The sequence below is a fragment of the Nicotiana tomentosiformis genome, chromosome 9 (genome assembly GCF_000390325.3).
Source record: "Nicotiana tomentosiformis chromosome 9, ASM39032v3, whole genome shotgun sequence".
NCBI classification, from domain to species: domain Eukaryota; kingdom Viridiplantae; phylum Streptophyta; class Magnoliopsida; order Solanales; family Solanaceae; genus Nicotiana; species Nicotiana tomentosiformis.
Genome location: NC_090820.1, coordinates 37,480,345 through 37,504,332, shown reverse-complemented (window position 1 = coordinate 37,504,332; position 23,988 = coordinate 37,480,345). Strand labels below are relative to the sequence as shown.

At 38.2% G+C, this 23,988-nt stretch overlaps 1 long non-coding RNA gene across 1 annotated transcript; it reads right to left on the bottom strand.

The window, feature by feature from the left end:
- Positions 1–2,548: 2,548 nt before the first annotated feature.
- Positions 2,549–3,473, bottom strand: LOC138899544 (uncharacterized). Its single transcript, XR_011411239.1, has 3 exons — positions 3,310–3,473; positions 3,077–3,193; positions 2,549–2,995 (listed from the first exon to the last, which is right to left on the bottom strand). It is a non-coding gene; the product is annotated as an uncharacterized lncRNA (long non-coding RNA).
- Between the last annotated feature and the right edge of the window lie 20,515 nt (positions 3,474–23,988).

The following is a 23,988-nucleotide window of genomic DNA, read 5'->3' as shown; positions in this document are numbered from 1 at the left end:
TCCGTAGGAGCCCAACAACAAAATCCATAGTAACTCGCTCCCATTTCCACTCTGGTATCTCTAGCCTCTGAAGTAATCCATCTGGTCGCTAATGCTCATACTTCACCTACTAATAATTTAGGCAACGAGCTACATACTCTACTATATCTTTCTTCATTATCCTCCACCAATAGTACTGCCTCAAGTCCTAATACATCTTGGCGGCACCCAGATGAATGGAGCACTGTGAACTGCGGGCCTCCTGAAGAATCAACTCATGCAAACCATCTACATTGGGTACACATAGCCTGCCCTACATCCGTAACACACCGTCATCCCCAATAGTGACCTCCTTGGCATGGTCGTGTTGAACCGTGTACTTAAGGACAAGCAAATGGGGTTTGTCATACTAACGCTCTCTGATACGATCATAAAGAGAAGACCAAGAAACCACACAAGCCAAAACTCGACTCGGCTCCAAAACATCCAATCTAACAAACTAGTTGGCTATGGCCTAAACATCTAATGCTAATGGCCTCTCCGCTGCCGGTAAATATACTAAACTGCCCAAGCTCTCCGCCTTTCGACTCAAGGTATCGGCCACCACATTGGCCTTCCCGGGATGATATTGAAGATGATATCATAGTCCTTTAGTAACTCTAACCATCCCAGCTGTCGTAAGTTAAAGTCCTTCTATTTGGACATATGTTGTAGACTCTGGTGGTCAGTATAGACCTCATAAGGGACACCGTACAAATAGTGCCGCCAAATTTTCAAGGCATGAACAATAGTTGCTAACTCAAGGTCATGGATATGATATATCTTCTCATGTACCTTCAGCTGTCTAGATGCATAGGCAATCACCCTACCGTCTTGCATCAACACAGCGCTGAAGACAACACGCCATGCATCACAATACACAGTGTAAGAACTCGAACTCATAAGCAACACCAACACTGGGGCTTTAGTCTAAGCAGTCTTGAGCTTTTGAAATCTCTCCTCACACTCCTCGGTCCACCTGAATGTAGCACCCTTGTGGGTCAATCTAGTCATAGGTGCAGCAATAGATGAGAAACCCTCTAAGAATCGACGATAATACCATGCCAAACCAAGAAAACTCCGGATCTCACTAGTTAAAGACGGTCTGGGCCAACTCTACACTGCTTCAATCTTCTTCGAATCTACCTTGATCATCTCACTCGACACTACATGACCCAAAAATTCCACTTAATCAGGCCAAAATTCACAATTTAAAATTTTTGCATACAACTTCTTTTCTCTCAAGGTCTGGAGCACACGATCCTCCCGGCTCCAGGAGTACACCAAGATATCTTCCATAAACACAATGAAGAATGAGTCAAGATAGGGTTGGCATACATTGTTCATCAGGTGCATGAATGTTGTTGGGGCGTTGGTCAGCCCAAATGACATCAAAAGGAACTCGTAATGACCATATCAAGTCCTAAAGGCAGTCTTCGAAATATCCGGATCCCAAATCTTCAACTGGTAATAGCCTGACCGCAAATCAATCTTTGAGAACACTCTGGAACCCTGTAGTTGATCAAATAGGTCATCAATGCATGGTAATGGATACTCGTTCTTCACTGTAACCTTGTTCAATTGTCGATAATCAATACACATGCGCATAGAACTATACTTCTTCTCTACAAACAAGATCAAATCACCCCAAGGTGATGCATTGGGCCTAATGAAACCCTTATCAAGCAACTCTTGCAACTACTCCTTCAACTCCATCGGGGCCATAAAATATGGTGGAATAGAAATGGGCTGAGTACGGGCAATAAATCAATACCAAAATCGATATCCACTATTAGAAAATGGCAGAATTCCGTCCGCCAAAACGATCAGAAATCGGTCAAAAATCACAAATTTCTGACTACTTTCTGACCAAAATTGGTCGGCCGGAAAATAGTTGGTCGGAAAATAATTTCCGACCAAATAAGTCGGTGATTTCCGACCAAAGTAGTCGGAACGTTCAAAAGGTCAGACGACCAAATATTTTCAAATTTTCGACCAAAGTGGTCGGAATTTACCGACCGAATTAGTCGTAATAATATAAATAAAAATAATTATTTATTAAAAGTTAAATAATATAAATATATAATTTTTGACCCAAATATATAATTTCGGTCGGAAATTAATATTTAAAAAATAAATTTTATTTAATTTCCGAAGGAATCCGTCGAAAACTTTTAAATATTTTTCTGTTTTTTAAATTTCCAACCGAATCTGTTGGAAATATAGGAATTTTTGGCAAAATGTAGGCAGTTGTCCGACTGTTTCCGTCAGAAATCAGTTGGAATTTTCTGTAAAACTGGGCAGCATTCTGCATAATTTGGAGCTACACTACCTGTCAAACTATTACAATACAATAACGCTAACAACCAATCAACCATTAACAAAATCTAAACCAACAATACCAACCATTAACACAATCTAAATAAACAATACCAACCATTAACATAATCTAAACCAACAATACCAACCATTAACACAACCTAAACCAACAATACCAACCATTAAACCTAATAATTTTGGACATAAAAACATCCAAATAGTAGCCCACATTCAAGTTTAAAAACAAAACATAAAGTTGTCTCTCACAATCAAGTTTACCAATCAACCAAAACACCACACCTAAACTACTACACATCAGATTCAGTTTGTTCATCCTCATCATCAGATAGATCATGCCCATGTTTTCTCATGAATTTCTGCATTTTAACAAATGTTCTAAATTGGGAGTCCAATTGTTGCTTCAAATCACGAATTTCCTTTCTCATATCTTCCATTTGTTCTTGATTTTGAGAAGAAGAAGAATTGGCTAAGAGTGGGTTTGGATGACATATAGGTCAACGTACTCCAAGTCCGTAGACTCTGCCTTTGTTTACTCCACCCCTGCCTCTGTCCGCAATGAAGCCATATAATTAGGTATTGGTTGAGTTGAAGGAGGCTGAGTTTGTTGCCATTCTTCCACTCTTTTATGATAATCTTCCTGAAATAAAAATATAACTATATATTATATAAACAAACTAATATTAATAAATCATAAATAATTATGAAGTTAGTATTTTACATATGTGTCCGACGCACGCGTCTCCACCCAGTGTTCTCTTGAACCATCCTTCTTCTTTTTCTTATGCGTCTCCTCAAAGTTCTCAGCGTGACTCATATCTCGCCCTCTTTCCTTTTCCTTCATAACAAAAAGTATGAGTTAGACATTACAAACGTAAAATTCTATATGTAAAACTAAGAAAAAATTTATATGTAATTACCAATCTTAGTTTATGGGCCGCAAAACTAATGAACCTCATGTGTGCAACGAGCCACCTTTACTGGAGGCACGGTTTGCCTTTGCTTGTTCACTCTTCGCCTTCCATTCTACGGTATTCCATTTCTCAAGAAGTTTATCCCAAATATCTTTTCTTAACAAGTCTGGCATTTTACCGATATTTCGAGCAGCGAACATAGTATCTTTAATCCGCTTAGTAGCCTTCTTCTCGAAAATACTATTTATTTCATTATGATACTGAAGATGCCATGTACACTTTGTCTACAATATAAAAAAGTAACATTAGATGAAGACGATAATCATTAAATAAATGTAATCAATTTTTACCCTAAATTGATTCCACATTTGCTCTCTAATATTGTACGGTATCTGTTTCCAAGAATTCTACGGCTCATGATAAAATGGCTTCATAGAATCCACAACCAAATGTGTAGACTGAAAGGCTGGCAAAAACCTGTATTAAAGTTAACATATATTCCTTAATGTTAACATATCTAAAAGTACATTCAAAACTTAAAAAATAGTATAAGTACCTTCTTACCCATCCTCGCAGGGGACTATTATCATTCGATTATAACTATCAAATTGTACATCCCTCCAAGATTCTGCATGCGTCTACTAGATAGTGCAGAAGCGTCACTAGATGTAGTTGGGCGAGAGCTCCAATATCCAACCTAGATATGCTGGGAATGGATGATGATGATGGACTGGAAGATGATGGAGCAACAAAAGACGAACCATCATGCTGACTACCATGAAAGCTCGGGGATGCAGCAGCTGATGAGCCACCATGCTGACTACCATGAAAGTTTGGTGGTGCAACAGCTGGTGAGCCAGTATGCTGACTACCATAAAAGCTCGGGGGTGCAGCAGCTGGTGAGCCACCATGCTGACTACTATGAAAGCCCAGTGAAGATGATGGTATAGAAGGTGTGGGTACAAAGTTAAAAACAGTGTTACTTTGACTTCCTTTGGTAGGCATAGAATAATACTGAACTAAATTATTAGATGGAGGGGGGATAGTGAACATGGTAGATGGCAATGAAGTCGACTGAGGAGAATGAGGAAGAGGAGGACTCATATTTGGCATACTTGAGGAAGTTGGAACATATTTTTTTTTCTTCTTAGATTTCATCTTTTCCTTCCCCTTAGATTTCATATCTGTAATATAATCATAATAAAATACAAAAAAAAAAAAAATACAACAAGTGACAGTAAATATAAAATAATTATTCTACAAATTAAATGACTAAAGAAATAAATAAACAATCTAACAAGTCATAAAAATATAAAATAATTTCGTAACATAATAGATAATTAAAGGAATAACATAAAATGTTTAACATGTGATAAAAAAACATACAATAATTCTTCAAATATATTAAATAATTGAAGGAAGAAAAACCTAAAAAAGAATAACAAGGCAATCCTCATCGTTATCTTCATAGTAATCATCTAAGTTTTCATCATCGCTTGTTTTAGTTTCATCTATTAATTCTTCCTCATCACTTGTTTCATGTTCAACACGTCTATAATCGGTTGTTTAAAGTTAAGATAATGTTACTCTCCATATAAATTAAGTTCTCCACCCTCAATGTGCTAGAACACAAATCCTTAAAAAAGTAACTTATCTCTGTAATTGGTTTCCATATTCGATTAGGCAATGCGTTGAACACAACAGACATCAACGCTTCCATAAAAATATGACAATCGTGGCTTTTTATTGACGCCAACTTCCCTTCTTTCATGTAAATACACCTGGATAAATTTGATGCGTACCCATCAGGCATCCTCAAATTGTTAACCCAACTACAAATCTCTCTTCTCTCATCCAAGTTGAACGTGTAGCTGGCTTTGGGCTTCTGAATCTTGTTGTTAAAGTATGTCAGATACAACTCACTTCGCCTACAATATTCCTTTAAGTCCATCCTGGCTTTTAAGTAATCTTTGGTCTTATTAGTAACATTCATAACTAGTTAGGATGATTCCTATTATACATCAATCTACGATGCACAAATTCTATCTACACAAATAAAAATCTAGAAATAAGATATTTAAAACAATTTGATTTATTTAAACTGGTTACAAAGTTATACTCTTTCAAAGGTTCGTTTTAGATATATACATATCATTGTGTCAAAGCACTTGAATTGATATATTTTATTTTTTAAATTAATATTTTTTAACACTCGAAATCTCACATTAATCCCTATTCCAAATAATATAAGTCTTTAAATATAAGAATTAAATTTGAATAGCTTCTTAAATGTTCATATAATCCAAATTAACTAATGATTTCTCAAACCAAAAAATAGTCGTAATTAACAATTATTTAAACTATTTCAACATATAAAAATTAAAAGAATTCAAATAGAATATAAAAATGAAGGCATATAATTTAAAGAGCATAATTGTTTAATATAAAGTAAAATGAATTCAAATATAACAATTATGCAAAAACAATGGACTAATCTACAACAACAATTCAATAATTTAATGGATGAAAATGATAATAGATTTCAATTAAACTTAATTCCATGAAAGTTAAAAGATATTAAAAAAGTTAGGAGTAAGACAAATTGTCAAAAGTAGTCAACTAGCACTAATAGTTTTAATAGATTCTTCATACTTTCTCCTCTTAAAATTAGTACCCTCCTCACTATCATCCAATGAGATGAATTGCTATATATGTAACAACTCTACAAATTAGTTAACAAAATTATTTAGTAAATTTATCCCCAACTTGGTAATGTTATTCCCACATTAGTATGTAATTTACCAACATATAACTTTAACATATAAATTTAATTTAGCAACATATAACTCTAAATTACCAACATATAAGTTTAACATATAACCCTAAATTACCAATATATAACTTTAACATATAACTTTAAATTACCAACATATAGCTTTAATTTAGCTACTAACAATAGTCATAGATTTACTTTAGCTAATACCAATCAATTTTTACAAACCAAACTAGGAGCAATTAAACAAAATCAGTGTATTTTAAAAAAAAATAACAAAGGATGGTGAGGGAAACCTACCTGGCAGTGGAGGGTCGTCGACGGAGCTGCAGCGGGGCGGCGTCGCCGGTGAGTGGCACTGGTGATGGCAACGGCATGTTGGGTGAGGGGAGGGAGAGGGGAGGTTTGAGTGTGAGAGAGAGAAGAGAGAAGGAAGAAAAAAGGGAAAGAAAAAAGAAAGGGGTCGGGGGGTTTTAAAATTATATTCCGACCGATTCGTTCGGAAAATAGGTCAAATAGTCAAACCTTGTTTTAATAAAAGATTCCGATCGAATCGGTCGCAATGTTTTAATTTATTTTAATTCTTTTTTAATTGTTTTTGACCGAATTGGTCACTAACAGTTACGCGGTATTTGCCGCCAATATTTACGACAGATATAGACAGAATATCAGTCGTAATTATTATTCAAAATTGAAAAATATATTTTTATGAAATTTCCGACCGATTTTGTCGGAAATTTGTGACTACTTTTTCCGATCAGAATATTTCGGTCGGAAATTAGTCATTTTTTAGTAGTGATCCCTATCGGGCGGCATGCCCGGAAGATCCACTGGAAATACATCTAGATAATCCCTCACTACCGGAACTGACTCAATGGTAGGAGTATCAACACTCACATCTCTCATAAAGGCAAGATATGCCTCACACCCCTTCCTAACCATCTGTCGTGCCTTAATGAAAGATAGCACCTTGCTAGGAACATAATCTAAAGTACCCCTCCACTCCAACCGCGGCAAACCTGGAATAGCCAATATCACCGTCTTGGCGTGATAATTAAGAATAGCATGATAGGGCGACAACTAGTCCATGATCAAAATAACATCAAAATCTACCAGATTGAGCAATAATAGGTCAGCTCTGGTCTCAAAACCACCAATAAAAACTAAACACAGCCGATACACACGGTCAACAACAATGGAATCTCCCATGGCATGAACACATAGACAGGAGAACTCAAGGAATCACGGGATATACCCAAATATGGAGCAAAATAAGATGATATATAGGAATAAGTGGAGCCTAGATCAAATAAGACTGATGCATCTCCATGATAAACCTGGGAGTAGCTAGAATACCGCTGGAAGCTGGAAGTGCTGAATGAATAGGACGGCTCACATAGCCTCTACCACCACGGTCTGTAACTGGGGCATGAGCACCAATATATGTGCCAGAATCTTGAGGCCTCTTGGTCTCCCTCTCCTCTCTCTCTCCCGGCCCCACATACCCTCCAATCTCCGAGCGATCTCCATAACCTGCTAGTATGGGGTATCAGTCTCCAACTCTCAAGACATGAAGAATCTAATACTGTGGTGGAGCCCCTCGATAAATCGACGGACTCGCTCTCAAACTGTGGAGACTAATGCTGGTACATGTCGGGAAACTCACTAAACCTGACAACATACTCTGATACAGTCATAGCACCCTAGCGCAATAGCTCAAACTCCACGCGCCATGCATCCCTAAGACTCTCGGGAATGAACTCTCTCATGAACATCTTAAAGAACTTAGCTGAGGTGAGTGAAGCTGCCTCGGCCAGGCTACCTAACTCATACACTCGCCACCACCTGATAATTCGCTCCCTTAAGCTGGAACGTAGTGAAAGCAACCCCACTCGACTCTACAATACCCATAATACGGAAGATACGGTGGCGCTCCTCAAGAAATCCATATGCATCCTTTGAAGCTAAGCTACTAAAAGTAGGAGGGTGGTACTTCTTGTACCTCTCGAGCCTGATCTTCTCCTTCTCAGATATTGCTGCCCTAACCTCGGGCTGAACTGGAACAACCGGCTACACTGTTATGACCTCTGGGACCTATGCAATCTAGACCCGCTGCTCTGGGGTACGAGCTGCGGGAGTTTGTGCTCCTCCACCGGTCTGATATGTGGCATGAGCAAGTGGAATCAACCCCGCCTGAGCTAAAGTGCCAAACATGCTCAAAAACTGGGTGAGAGTCTCCTGAAGTGCAGGGGTAGTAACAGGCGTCTCAGGTGCCTGCCCTCCAACTGGAGCTACTGGTGGCTCCTCTTTAGCATCTCGGACAGGTGCTCTGGCTGCAGCACATACCCGCCCTCGTCCTCTGCATCGGCTCATGCCTCTCGCAACTCTAGCAGGGGACGCGGGTGTCTGATCATCAGATCCAGCTTTGCGTGTCCTCACCATTTGTATGAGAATATAAAGATAGAGATTTAGAATTCTGAAGTCACAAATTCGCATGATAAGGAATCAAAGGAGTAAAACTTTTCCTAATAGTTCCGTAGCCTCCTGAAGATAAGTACAGACGTCTCCATACCGATTTGCGAGACTCTACTAAACCTGCTTGTGACTCATAACACCTATAACCCTAGAGCTCTAATACCAACTTGTCACGACCCCAATTTCCCTCAGTAGGATGTCATGATTGCACCTAGTCTCTAAGACTAGGTAAGCCTAACATTTATGAAGAAATAACTGAAAATATTATTAAAGTCTCAATAATTCGACAACTAATATAAAAGAAACTCCGCAACTCAGTATATATACAACTTCCCAAATTTTGGCGAATATAAGTCACAATTTCTATAAGATGGTACTGAACATCCCTATACATCAGTATCTATAAAAGGATGAGGAAATAAAATAGTCTAGATAGAGGGGGACTCCAAGGTCTGCAGACGCCGGCAGGTATACCTTGAAGTATCCAAAGTGAGTTCGCGTCACTGGTGCATGGACTGGTAGGAGATACCTCGATCTGTACATAACGATATGTAGAAGTGTAGCATGAGTACACCACAACAGTACCCAGTAAATGCCTAGCCTAACCTCGGTAGAGTAGTGACGAGGTCAGGTCAAGGCCCAACTGAAATGAATAAGAGGCAGAACGAGTAATTAACAGTGTAATAATAATAACAATGGAAATGAAACAAGTAAGGAATATACCAAGATTTACTACACTGAACTAAGACAAATAATGCATCACGGAAGAAAACAAGGATGTTATGCTAAGGAAACGAAACTACCAAACACAAGTTAAGTAATGGAGAATTATCAATAAGAGTCACTACCGAGGTACCACCTCGTAGTCTCGAATCACAAAACAATTCACAATCTTTCCTTATTTCACCGCGGGAGCCTTGCATTTAGTTTTGAAAATCATTTCCCAGAAATAGCTTCCCGTGTTTTAGCCCACCTTATCACATCGCGTGGCTTCAAGTAGTTCCCCTACTAGCAACAGGCGTATCAAGCCCACCTTATCTCACCGCATGCGTTTCAACCCCAAAACCTTATACCACTGCATGCGTATCAATATCACGGTGTATCACAAATCGCACCTCAAGTGTCCAATATTACAACTTGCCAAAGAAATCAACAATAACGGTGTTTTCACAATAAATAGCACATGGATCAACCACAATGTACACAAGAGTCTCAACAATAGCAACCGGAAGTGAATAACTCGACAAGAATAGTATTTCAGAACTTAACACTTTGCCTCAATGTGAATCACGACCTTTATAACTCAATACCAATTTTAACAACAATATATTCCAAGTATAACAACTTCAAGTAAGGAATTCAACTGTTAAAATAATGAATATAGAATAAAGGAAACAAGAACTACGACTAAACATGTAGAACAATTAACAAGTAAGAGATAAGACAAGTAGAGCATATGAAACTAGACTCATGATGATGAATATAACATGTTAAGATAACTCAATTAAGGCATGAAAGGAATCTACATAGATAAAACTGGTAAATTTCCACATTTAGCACATGTACACACTTGTCACCTTGTGTACACGACTTTCACACATCACAATTATCACAAAACAACACCAATTCTCTAAGGGGTAATTTCCCCACACAAAGTTAGATAAGACACTTACCTCAAAATGCGCTAACTCAGTCCACTAGTAGGCCTTTCCCTCGATTATCCAACTCCGAAAAGCTCGAATCTAGACAAAAAAATTCATACCTTAAATATAAACCATAAAAAACTATTTTGAACATTAAAGTTATGATCTATACAAAGAAACAAAATGTCAACTCAAAAAGTCAACCCGGGCCCGCATCTCGAAACCCAACCAAAATTACAAAATCCGAATACCCATACGATAACGAGTCCAACCATACAAGAATTACTCAAATCCGACCTCAAATCGCCTTTCAAAACCCCAAACTTTAGTCTAGGAAGTTGTCACAATATTTCCCCAAATGTCCAACTCAAATCAGTAATTAGATAATGAAAATGACAATAGATTCATGAAATATAGTCAAATCTGGGTTAGAATCACTTACCCCAATGATTTGCTTGAAAAACTCTCGAAACATCGCCACAAACCGAGCTCTCTAGGTCCAAAATATGATAATGAAATTCAATCCCTCAAAGACCCCTTTTCTGCCTAGCATTCCTTGCTTCTGTGGGCTTGGGGTCGCAGGTGCCGTTCCAACTCAGGCCCAAGAAGGCTCGCACCTGCAGAACCCATATGCGCATCTGCGCAACCGCATTTGTGGAAGGCTAGTCGTACCTGCGCGTTCGCTTTTGCGCGCCAATGACCGCACCTGCGGTACCATCTGAGCAAGGCCAAACTCACTTCTGCGGCTCGAAGGCCTCTTCTGCGGTACCGCACCTGCGGCCCAAAGTGCGCAGGTGAGATTGCACCAGACACCGCCCAGCTTCAACAATCACACAAGTCCAAATTTGATATGGACTCAATCCTAATCACACTCGGGGGCCCCGGGATCCCGTCCGAATATACCAACAAGTTCCAAAACACATAACGGACCCACTCGAGGCTAAAAATGACATCAAACAACATCAATTATGCGAATCACAACCCAATTCAAGCCTATGAAACTATGAACTTCTGAATTCCAAAAACTAATGTCGATTCATACCAAAACAACTCCGATTGACTTCAAACTTTGCACACAAGTGATAAATGACATGACGGACCTATTCTAGCTTTCAGAATCAGAATCCAACCCCGATATCAATAAAGTAAACTCCCTGTCAAACTTTTCGAATCTTCCAAACCTTCAACTTTCTAACTTTCGCCAATTCATGCTGAAACAACTACGGACCTCCAAATCAACATCCGGACATGTTCCTAAGTCCAAAATCACCATAGGGACCTACTGGAGCCGCCAAAGCTCCATTCCAGAGTCGTATAGAAAAAAGTCAAACTATAGTGAACTCTTTCCACTTAAAGCTTCAATTTAGGGACTATATGTCCCATTCCACTCCGAAACTCACCCGAAACTAAAACCAAACACCCCCAGCAAGTCGCGTAACCACAATATAATACAGAGGAGACAATAAGCAGGGGATCGAGGCTTAAATACTCAATATGACCAGCCGGGTCATTACAAATACTTTTGTGCCACAAAGCAAAATCTAGACATCAGTTGTCGATTAACCAGGCGATTACCGTAATGCCAGTCAAGCATCTGCAAGACGAAACACAGTGTGCCTTATGGAGTGCGCACCCTTATTAGGTGGTAAAAAATAATGCTAGCATTCTTCTAAACATCTGAAAACGTCCATGTTGTCTAGAACTGATGACCCCATCTAGGCGAAAATCATAACACGCAACACGTTCCTTATGCTGGTAGTAGACATCTAGCTCAGGCTGTGGTCGACACTATCAAGAACTCTTCGAGGCCAGTCCGCACATCACCAAGCCATAAAAACTGAACTTCCCCAACTCAACCAAGTCACGCAATCTGTCAAACCCAAGAGTATTTCCATAGAATGCTGGTGAGGCATTACCACACCAAAAGACCAGTTACCTTTATTGCTATGTTGACCCAACACCACCAAGCTGACCCATTCCTTCTAATCCTCCTCGACTTGTCTTCAGGTCAACACTTTCCCTTATCGGTACATAATGATCCAAAGTCAAAGCTCATTGCGAAATACCCTAGCATGAACCAGGTCATCCGAAAACCCATAAATCGTTGTATTTCCTCTGGAGCACCCAATAATGCTGCAACCGAGATACCCACTATGAAGAGACCTTCTGTGAATCTGAAGATGTTTCTCTAACCTCTCTGATACTGGAATGTAGATTTAGCAATGATATAGATATACTGCAAGTTCCAGCACCATTCCATGAAAATCTCAGATCTTAGTCATGTACAAATTCGGGGAACCCCTCAACACTACATATATACCTCAGACCCAATACTGATATGACACTTGCCCATGCAATCTGATCATCGATAGTAGACTCCCCCACTTGGCACGGAGTCATAGGGCACAACATTTGATGATCCACATTACCAACCTTCATAAGCTTGTACAACACCAATCAGATACATGAACCAGTGGCATCCCACACTTGAACAACTGAAGATCTACCAACATATCTGCGTCCTTAGTCTGGACAATATCTTGAGATAATGATCGAGCATCTATGGGCCCTTGTATCCCATCCGCAGCATTACAAAGCATCAGAGCATAGCTAATGCTGAGCTCGTAACATCATATATAAGTGGATGTAAAGGGATATAAGATATATGCTTCAAGCTGAATCAATGTCGCACGATAAGGAGTGAAAGAAGTGGTTCTTAATAGTTATGTATCCTCTCGAAGATAAGTACAGACATCTCCGTACTGATCCGCAAGACTCTACTAAACTTGCTTATGACTCGTAGCACCTATGAACCTAAAGCTCTAACACCAACTTGTCACGGCCCCAATTTTCCACTTTAGGATGTCATAATGGCACCTAGTATTTAACACTAGGTAAGCCTAACACATGCTGATTTAATAACAGAATTAAACTATTTAATCATTTATCATAAACCATTAAATGATATACATAGCTGCAAATGGCCAATAGTTATACATTTCCCAAAATGTATAGTACGGAGTCATAAGCACTACTAAAACACACTAGAATTTCTAAACACAATACTATTTTGAATTACAATTTAACAGTAGCATAATGAAGTAAGATGGTGACTCCGAGGCATGTGAACGTATCCACATGGATTGGAGTTAAACAATATTTTATTAGTTTCTAGCTTGATTGATATCCAGGAGAATCAACAATTGAGATCTATATGATTAATAACTAAAGTTAACTAAGAATCTAAAGCTATTGACTAATGACTATCGCAACAAAGGTAAGCTAGGAAGTTATCAGTGGGAGAAAATAGGGGCCGATAGGATATGTGCGAAATAATTTTTGGGAACTAACTCTAGATAATTCACTTCTAATGTTTAAGGGAGTCTCTTGAATTCACTCAATTATTAGTTCAAACGTTTAGTAGAAACTCCTCTCTCGATTAGGTTCTCAACCTCACGAGATGAACCAATTTAAATACGTGAAGATATGCAAGAATGCGTAGTAGATTGGTCTTTAGGAGAACCTCTCTTGATTATTCTCCTAACTAGGTTTAATCAATGATCCAACTAGCCTCTTTCGATTACTAAGAAGAATTAGTGAACTCACCCAATAATATAATGCAAAGATATCACAAGTTATGCCTCTCTCGATTACATGAACAACTAAATATAAATGCAACAATGAAATCATCCAAAACCGCTTCAATACATAAAACTAGAGTTATAATCCACAAACAATCATCAATACACCCAATCCATCAAACCATAAAGAGAACAACTCTATAGATATGGAGCAATTCATCACAAATATAATTAAAAGATAGGAAAACATAAATGCGATCCAAACTCGGGTCTTAAGTGAGGAAGGAATGATGAAATCCTTGTGCTTTTGCTCCTCACACTCCTCCTTGGCCTCCTTCGGTCTAATATGTGTCAAAAATCTAGAAAATAATATTTTTCAATGTATTTATACTAAGTAGGGTCAGGCCCAGACAAAATCACCTTCTCCTAGCCGAAATAGGATTTTCACTCTATAAAAATTGCACAGGCGCACCGCATGGGGCGACGCGCCATGCGAGGCATTAGTGGGTAAATCTAGAGAGTTGAAATCTATCAAGAAGCAGAAAATATACCCACGCGGCGCCCCACGCACCACGACTATGGGCTTTTCTCAGATTATAGAATTTTCCTCGCCTTTTGATATCCAGATGTGGTTTTCGACCCCTGAACGCGATCCCGGCTTAATCACTTGGGCTTTTGCTCAGACTTCAAAGCTCCAAATAGCTCAAATTCATTACATACATCTATATAGCTCGGAATCACTCCTACAAGGCATAAAACACACGATAAGTAAAAAAACACTAGTGAATAAAGCTCAAAACAAGTAAAGTGCAGTAAATTAGAGTGCAATAAGCGACTAAAATATGAGATTATAGCCTACCATCAACACCCCACACTTAAACCATTGCTCGTTCTCAAGCAATCAAACTACACTTTATAAGCATGACCTTTTTCAACAACTCTCATAACTCATCACATCAAGAATATTTAAAATAGATTAAATACTCTAACGTAATAGCCTCGCCTCAATATTTGACTCATAAGCACCATGCATTATTTATAAACCGCTCACTTCTTCTAGTATAGAGGTCAACGACATTACCTTTCCTCCATGAATCAAGTGCCCTCACACCATAATAGAGAGTAGTTCCACACACCATGAAATTTAAGAACAATTAGGAACTCACGATAAAACAAATTCGCTCACTCTGAGAAACAACATTCATATGCCACAAAAGATGCACCATAGGCTTGCCCGTAGTGTACTACTATACTAATTGAGCTCATTTAGTCAAAGATCAAGTAGGACTTTCACTGGTTATAATGTAGGCTGCAGGATGGATAGGATATATTTAGATATAAGAGTGACTGCACCTCCCTACGCACTTTAATACATACATTTCATTTTTCAAAACCCCACACTTATGTCAAACCAAAACTCCACATTCATATCAATATAAATTAACTCCCAACTTTTTTAAGCACAATTACATCCAGAGTTACCACTATCAAGGAATATTTTTCACAATCATACAATTATTTCTTTTTCTTTTTCAATTCAAATAGCTCTTACTTTATCAAACTAGTGCACCTTTCTCCGTATTTCCATAGTTCCACTCAAAAGCCAAACCAACCACCCCACACTTCAACTTTTACAAAGTTCATCAAAAATTCAAGTGCTCACGAGAGGTAAAAGTTCAAATAGATGTTCAATTCAAACAAACGGGTAAGGCTTCTAATGTGGTTGCCAAAGAAATAGGATTACAGGCTCAACAGGGTTAACTAAGATACATAACAATTAGGTAGGTAAAAACATATCATTGGCTCAACAAAGAAATGCCTAAATCACTTCCAAGACTGAATACAAATACTATTTCACTTTGCAAACACACGGGAAATGTTCTAGACGTGCATAGAATAACACAAAATCTCTCACACACATGGCATGTAACTCACTCAAGATTGGACTATCAAGACACTCTAGTCAAAGCAGTTAAAACAAAGTTAAGATCATAAAATTTAAGGTGCTTATGCAAGAGTCAAAAACTGAGCCTAATCATCACTCTAAAGCACTCACACTATTCTCAAGGCATAATAAAGTTAAGAGATATTGCCTTCAATTTAAATCACAGCACAAGTCTTCCTACTACTAATAAAAATAAAAACTAACTATACTTGGTTCAAACAAAACCCTTGGAAAAGAACCACGGTACAAAGAAAAACTAAGGGGGAATTATTACACTACCTAACAAAAGAAAATCTTTTGTCTTTTTCATTCGACTTTACTCCCTCAAGAAACCCATCGAATGATATCCATCGCCGAGAAAAATCGAATATTTTTCAATTTTTATGGTTTTTTTAAAATTTTCCAACTACTACAACTAAAAAACTAGCACATATACATACAACATACAACATATCCCCCAAACCACACTTTAAGTTCTGGTATGTCCCCATGACACACAATTAAAAAGTATAAGGTAAAGGAAACTTCACTGAATATCTAGTCGGGGTTTGAGTCAAAGTCGGGCTCCATTCCTCGTGCTCGAACTAATGCGCACATCCATGCAGACAACTTCTTCTCAGCCTTCTTGGGGTGCACTCCACACTTATCTTTCTCACTCGCCGTAGCTTTCTCTTTTGAGCCCTTCACTTTTCACTCAACACTTGCATCTAATTTTTCTTTTTGCACTCCCTTTTCTATATCCATCTTGAACATCACAGTTTCCTCACCTACTCTAAGCACGAGTTTTCTCTCATGTATATCCAATATAGCTCTACTCGTCGCTAAAATTGGTCTTCTTAGGATGATGGGTCCTCCTTGTTCTCCTCCATATTCACCACTATAAAGTTTACAGGAAATACAATCTTATCCACCCGAACTAACACATCTTCCACTATCCCCTCAGATGTTATAGTTGTTTGGTCTGCCAACTGCAAAGATACTGGCACCGACCTTATCTCTCCAATCTCATTCTTCAATTTCCTGTAAATAGATAGAGTCATTAAGTTAATTGAGGCACCAGAATTACATAAAGACTTGTTAAAATTTATAGTTCCTAATGAGCAAGGTATAGTAAAACTCCCTGAATCTCCACACTTTTGTGGGAGTTTGTTTTGTAATATAGCAATGCAATGCTCTTAGAGCTTGACCACTGCAGTCTCCTCGATTTTCCTTTTCTTTGTCAGGATCTCCTTCAAAACTTTGGCATAAGCTGGCATTTAGGAGAGCACTTCTGTGAATGGCAAATTTACATTAACCTATTTCAGCATATCCAGAAATCTCTCAAATTTCTTGTTCAGCTTTTCTCTATATAGCTTTTGAGGAAGAGGTAGAGCAGGCATATGCTCGCTCTCATTAGATTCATCCCTTCTCGAAGTTTCCTCTTTCTTCTTTTTGTCAGCTCCCTTATTGCCTTTCTTCTTCTTTTTGCCTATATCATTCTTCAGCTGCTCCCCATTTTCCTTTTCAAGTACCACCTCTTTTTGGATTGGAGTGGTATCTTTCAACACTTGCCCGTTTCTCAAGGTCACAACATTCACTATTTCTTTGGGATTTCTCTCAGTATTAGCTGGAAGAGTACCTGGGACTCTCTCAAATAATATTATTGCAATATGTCCCACTTGTCTCTCCATGTTTTGAAAACCAATGCCCAATTATTTGATAGCTTCCCCGTGAGCGTCCAACCTCTCATTTGTCTTGACAATGAAGGCCTTCATTAGATCTTCTAGACTAGGTTGATTGGACTGTTGAGGCTGAAACTACTGCCTCTACTGATTTTGGAAGACTAGAGCTCCTTGTCCCTGAGGTCTAGAATTATTTTTTTGCCACGCATTTGTAGTACCTCCAGGTGAACTCCATGAAAAATCGGAGTGCCTCTGACTCATTGCATTATAATTTCCCACAACATTCACTTCCTCGGTTGAGGCTTGACACTCATTAGTAAGATGTCCTCTTCAGCATATATCACAAGCTGCATAAGCTTACTTTGTATTGTAGTTAAGGCAGCTTCCGTATTTCTTTAGCCATAGCATCAAGATGTACCTGCACAGATGTGTTAGCATCAACATGGTGAACACTTGTCGATCTTCTTCTTTTAGCACTCTCAGAAGGCCATTGATTTTCATCTTCAGACAACTCATCAAGAATTGTGAGTATATCCTCTGGAGTCTTCTTCATCATAGGGCCTCCAACTGCATTGCTCAATGTTCTCCATGAGGCCGGTGTCAATCCATCCCAAAAGTCCTGAAGTTGCATCCAAAGTTCAATTCCACTATGTTGATGTTTTCTAACAATCTCCTTAAACCTCTCCCATGCTTCAAAAATAGTTTTAGTCTCTTTTTAGCAAAAGTTATGGATTTCTCTTCTAAACTTGACCGTCTTAGCTGAGGAGAAATATTTATCAAGGAATTTTCTAGTCATCTCCTCCCATGTTCTAATCGATCCAGTGGGCAAGCTTCGAAGCCACTGCTTTACATCATATTTGAGTGTGAAGGGGAATTCCCTTAAGTACACTGCATCTCGTGACATACCATTGTATTGAAAGTTGTTCATAATCTCCTCAAAGTCCATTAGATGTGTATCAAGATTTTCATTCATCTTCCCTATGAAGACACAACAATTCTAAAGGGCTTGAAACAACCATTGCTTCAATTCGAAATTGTTAGCTGCAATTGGAGGTGGTCTAACACTTGATAAACCTTGATTGTAGACTGGTCTAGCATAATCGCCCAGTGATCTCCCAGGCATTGGAACTATATTTCCGAACTGGTCTACAGTCAAGGCTTTATTTTGAGCAATTCTCCTACCCCTACCTTCTACATAGATAATATGTGCTTCTCTGATAGCTGCTTCCTCAGCATCCCGTGAAGCTTTTTCTCGTTGTTGGGCTGCCTCTCTTGCAGCCAATTCCACATTTTCATCACCATCTCCAGCCATAGTTTCTCTGGTTGAGGATTGCCCAACCTTTTATGATGTCTCGGTGAGATCTCTTTCCTTCCTCAGCTGTCGTAGTTTTATTTATATCTCGGGCTCGTACGGTAGAACTTATTTTGCAGAACCTCGAGTCATGCACCAGTCTAACCTGTAACCTGCGCATAGTCAAAGAACACCAAACGTAAAAAGGGAAAAATAAAATAAAATAAAAAGAAAAATTCCTGAATTAGAACTACAAACTATTTCAAACACTATTGATTGCCAATCCCCGGTGACGGTGCCAAAATTGGACGAGCTCGAAATACAAACTTAAATTATGATCACTAGTCAAAGATAGTATAGTATAATATCGTATCCACAGGGATTGGAGTTAAATAATATTTTCTTAGTTTGTAGCTTGATTTCTATCCAGGAGAATCAACAATTGAGATTTATATAATTAATAACTAAAATTAACTAAGAATCTAAAGTTATTGACTAATGACTATCGCAACAAAGGTAAGAAAGGAAGTTATTAGTAGGAGAAAATAGAGGTCGATAGGACATGTGCAAGATAATTGTTTGGATCTAACTCTAGAAAATTCACTTCTAATGTTTAAGGGAGTCTCTCGAATTCACTCAATTATTAGTTCAAACGTTTAGTAGAAACTCCTCTCTCGATTAAGTCTCAACCTCACGAGATGAACCTATTTAAGCACGTGCAGATATGCAAGAATGCGTAGTGGATTGGTCTTTAGGAGAAATTCTTTGATTATTCTCCTAACTAGGTTTAATCAATGATTCAACTAGCCTCTTTGGATTACTAAGAATAATTAATGAACTCACCCAACAATATAATGCAAAGATATCACAAGTTATGCGTCTCTCGATTAAATGAACAACTGAATATAGATGCAACAATGAAATCATCCAAAAATTCTTCAATACATAAAACTGGAGTTATAATCCACAAAAAATCATCAATACACCCAATCCATCAAATCCTAAAGGGAACTACTCAATAGATATAGAGCAATTCATCACAAATATAATTAAAAGATAGAAAAACATAAATTCGATCCAAACTCGGGTCTTGAGTGAGGAAGGAATGATGAAATCCTTGTGCTTTTGCTCCTCCCATTCCTCCTTGGCCTCCTTCGGTCTAATATGTGTCAAAAATCTAGAAAATAACATTTTTCAATGTATTTATACCAAGTAGGGCCGGGCCCAGACGAAATCACCTTCTCCTAGCCGAAATAGGATTTCCACTCTGTAAACATTGCACAGGCGCACTGCATGGGGCGACGCGCCATGCGGTGCATTAGTGGGGAAATTCTGAGTTAAAATCTATCAGGCAGCAGAAAAATACACACGTGCGGTGCCCCACGCACCACGGTTGTGGGATTTTCTCAGAGTACGGAATTTTCCTTGCTTTTTGATATCCATATGTGGTTTTCAACACCCCAACACGATCCTGGCTTAATCCATTAGGATTTTACTCAGACTTTAAAGCTCCAAATAGCTCGAATTCATTCCATACATATACATAGCTCGGAATCACTCCTACAAGACATGAAACACATGATAAGTACAAAACACTACCGAATAAAGCTCAAAACAAGTAATGTGCAGTGAATTATAGTGTAATAAGCGACTAAAATATGAGATTATAGCCTACCATCAAACGTCAAGCCGGTATACCTTGAAGTCTCCCACCGCGCAGACGTAACTCTCAACAACAAAATCAGAATACCTGGATCTGCACAAAAATATGCAGAAGTATAACATGAGTACACCACAACGGTACCCAGTAAGTATCAAACTTAACCTCGGTAGAGTAGTGATGAGACCAGGTCAAGACACCTACTAGAAATAGAAACCTGTTCAAGATATACAAAAGCTAATAATGGAAAGAACATCAATGTAAGACCAATTGCCGAAAGATTATTGATTTACAACCAACAATGAAGTAATAGAAACATAAATGGTAGCAAGTAGTAAACTAGTAATAAAGAAACAATATAATCAGAACACCGATGAGATGTAAATGAACTCAAATAAAGAGAAACAGATGACAACTCAATTAATAAAATTTCTCCCAACGCATGGACTTACAACAAGAATTACCCGAGGCACCACACCTCATAAACCATAAGTTACGGACCATAATTTCCAAATCTTACACATATGGCTTCTCGTGCCCACAATAACAATCACTTTCGCACGTCAAAGCCCACGTGCTACTATGTACTTTGCAACCGTGATAAATATTAATTTAGATGAACGAAAGATATATTTAAATTAAATAAAACATAATAATAATCTTGAATAAAGTAACAGAGTATAAGATGGGTTTAGTTTAGAAATCAATAAAATTGAGTAAAAGTATCATTTTTAAACAAAACAAAATATAAGTTAAATTAATGAATTAAATATAGAATTTGTTAAGGAAAAACATGATAATAATTTTAAATAAGATAAACATCTAACAGGGTGATAAGTATAATTTGAGAACCCAATTATAGTAAAAGTGCGATAACAATGTAGAATAATAAAGCATCGAGTGAGATAACGAGTTCTACTTTCATTTAAACCATTATGTTACCAATAACTCAACAGAATATGATATAGTAACTCCACGCAATTAAATAATAATAACAGGGAAAGAAAACGGGAAATAAAAGTAAAGCAGTTAATTTATGAAAATGAATTCAAACCTTACTATAAGAAAGCCGAGAATAACAAACCTTGTAATCTCATATGAAAATGTTGAAACTAACACAATAACTACAACCAGTACAACACATTAAGAGGTAACAAGACAATAAGGCAATAACTTCAACTGAAGCATATAAGAGCAAAATAACAAGTAAGAGGTAGACTAAGTGCTAACAACGTCAAATAGAGCTTGTAAGAGTAGATTAACAATGAGAGATATAACATGTTATGGCAATTCAATTAAAGGCATGAAAAGAGTCTACATAATCTAAACCGGTCAAATATCTTATATAGCCCGTGTACCCACTCGTCACGTTGCGTACACGGCTTTCACATAACACAAATAGCACAATCAACCCAAATCCTAAGGGGTAGTTTCCCTCACACAAAAGTCAATGTCGGGCCTGCCTTGGATTCCGCATCCAAGCTTACCCGAGCAAAGACCGAACTTATACAAGCTCACACGAATGGTAACCGACTCAATCGGAGTCCGATAGCTCAACCAATTCGCCAAAAAATCACTCTTGGGTGTTCATAACGTAAGAGTCCAACCCACACTAGTTGGGTCCCATATCTCCCGAAATACTCCTCCAAAACTCACCAAATTCGAGTATGTTGTTCTCTTGATATAGGAGAACAAGTCCCCAAAAGGAATCGTGAAATAAATGCTTCTAACTCATTTTCAATTTTTAAAATTTAGGATATAACCCTAGGTATAGATTTAAAGAATTAAGTGGGTTTTTAATTAAAATCATGGATTAAAACTTAAACCAAGGGAATGAATAAAAATAAAATACTTAGGTTATAGTTTAGACCTTACCCCGTGGAAGAAACTTTAAGAACATCCTTGAATTCTCACAATCCCAAACTTTCAAGATGAGAAAAACTCCAACAACATTAATAACCAAAAACGCCCAGTTGTTCTACCTCGTCTTTAGTGCCAAATGATCCCAAAACTCATTTTTGATGCCTCCAATGAATTCCTCTTCAAATTCCAGTCCAGTTACGCTTTTGAATCACACCATTTGACCTTGTAATGAAGGAGATATGTTGGTTTCAATATTTAAAAATAGTGTAGATTTTTAAATACGAATTCAATTGCAAATGCGTAATTAATCTAAAAAATCTGATAACCTAATTTTTAGTAAAATGATCATAAAATCCTCATACTATGTCGAAACTTGATAATTTCAGTTTCTAAGGTTGCAAAATTATGATACAGATATAATGGTTTAGTCGAAATAAGAATTGAAGGTTGTTTGCTCAATATGGTAAACTTTATGCTCAAATCGATGTCGAGACCGAAAACAATCACCATACAACCCAAACTTATCCAAAACTATCGGAATTTAATCAAACTTTGTGGACATGTCCAAAATCATCATACAAACTTATTGTAATAATTAAAACCTGATTCCGAGTCCGTTTACCCAAAAGTCAAATCTTTGTAAACTCCTCCAACTTAAAGCTTCTAAAACGAGAATCATTCTTCCAAATCAATCTCGAACCGCTCGAAAACTGAAACTAACCATACACGCCAGTCATAATACATAATATGAAGTAACTCAAAGTCTCAAACTACCTAATTATACCCCATTTAATGCGCATTCCCTACTTAATTGTTGTTATGTGACTTGCCTGAGTAGTTGGTTCGGGTCCAGAGAAGTTTCGAAATGAATTGAGACACTTGGTCTCAAGGTTTGAACCTTAAGTTGAAAAGGTTGACACGATGTTGACTTGTGTGTAAATGGCTCCGGAATTAGTTTTGATGGTTTTGTTTGCTCCGTTGGGTGATTTTAGACTTAGGAGCGTGTCCGGATTGTGATTTAGCGGTCCGTAGTTGAATTAGGTTTGAAATGGCAAAAGTTAGAAATTTAGAAGTTTGAGCGAGAGTCGACTTTGTGGTTATTGGGCTCGGATTCAGGTTTCGGGAGATGGAGTAGGTTTGTGGTGTCATTTATGACTTGTGTGCAAAATTTGAGTTCAATCGGACTTGATTTGAAATATTTCGGCGTCGAATGTAGAAGTTGGAAGTTCATAAGTTTATTAGGCTTGAATCGATGCATGATCCATGGTTTTAGCGTTGTTTGATGTGATTTGAAGGCTCGACTAAGTTTGTATCGTGTCTTAGGACTTGTTGGTATATTTGGTCGAGGTTCCGGGGGCCTCGGGTGGAGTTCGGGTGGTTTACAGATCAAGATTTGGAGTTAAAGGGTTGCTGAAGCTGGGAGTCTTCTGGTGCAATCGCATCTGCAGAGCTTTGATTGCAGGTGTCAGCTGGGAAGCACAGATGCGTCCAGTAGAAGGGAGTGCAGTGGTCCAGGTGCGAAGATTTGACCGCACCTGCATGGTCGCAGATGCGGGGAGGTTGAGCGCAGAAGTGAGGGAGAAGCGCAGGAGCGGAAATAAGTTGCACATGTGTGTGCGCAGAAGCGGATAATGTTTCTGCAGGTGCGTAGGCCTATCCCCAGTGAATTACCGCGGAAGCGGGAGAGTTGTTTCTTCCGCGAAGCCACAGGTGCAGGTAAGTTGTCGCAGGCGCGAGATGGCCTGGGTAGAATATAAATGTTGGGTTCCAAGGTTTTTATCATTTCTTAACTTTGCAAACTCGGATTAGGACGAATTTTGAGAGGGA